Below are 786 nucleotides of genomic sequence, written 5' to 3' on the forward strand. Positions count from 1 at the left end.
TTGCTGTTTTATTTCCTGCCTATGTTCACTCATTCACTAACCTTGTCATTGCCTCTATGCTGTGTATCTATGTCACAACCAGAGGGCGGAACCCAGAAGCAGACAACGGAGAACAGGTAGTACAACAATAATAATGATTTATTGTAGGGTAGGGGTGTCAGGAGGAGCAGGCTGGAGGTAGATAGGTAGTCAGACAGGCGGACAGGCAGGGGATCAGGCAGGTAGGCAGGTAGTCAGACAGGCGGAGTGGTCGGCAGACAGGCAGGGGGTCAGGCAGGCGGAGTGGTCGGCAGACAGGCAGGGGGTCAGGCAGGCGGAGTGGTCGGCAGACAGGCAGGGGGTCAGGCAGGCGGAGTGGTCGGTAGACAGGCAGGGGGTCAGGCAGGCGGAGTGGTCGGCAGACAGGCAGGGGGTCAGGCAGGCGGAGTGGTCGGTAGACAGGCAGGGGGTCAGGCAGGCGGAGTGGTCGGCAGACAGGCAGGGGGTCAGGCAGGCGGAGTGGTCGGCAGACAGGCTGGGGGTCAGGCAGGCGGAGTGGTCGGTAGACAGGCAGGGGGTCAGGCAGGCGGAGTGGTCGGCAGACAGGCTGGGGGTCAGGCAGGCGGAGTGGTCGGCAGACAGGCTGGGGGTCAGGCAGGAGGGAAAGTACAGGCAGGCAGGGATCAGGCAGGGAGCAGGGTAGTCAGGCAGGCAGGAGGTCGGCAGGCAGGGAATCCTTAACGGGGAACAGGGAGAATAGGGTTAGGCTAGGGTAACGGGTAAGAACTAGAGTAGAGGGAACGAACA

This window comes from Nansenia antarctica (genome assembly GCF_963989245.1).
Source record: "Nansenia antarctica genome assembly, chromosome: 11".
Classification (NCBI taxonomy): Eukaryota; Metazoa; Chordata; class Actinopteri; order Argentiniformes; family Microstomatidae; genus Nansenia; species Nansenia antarctica.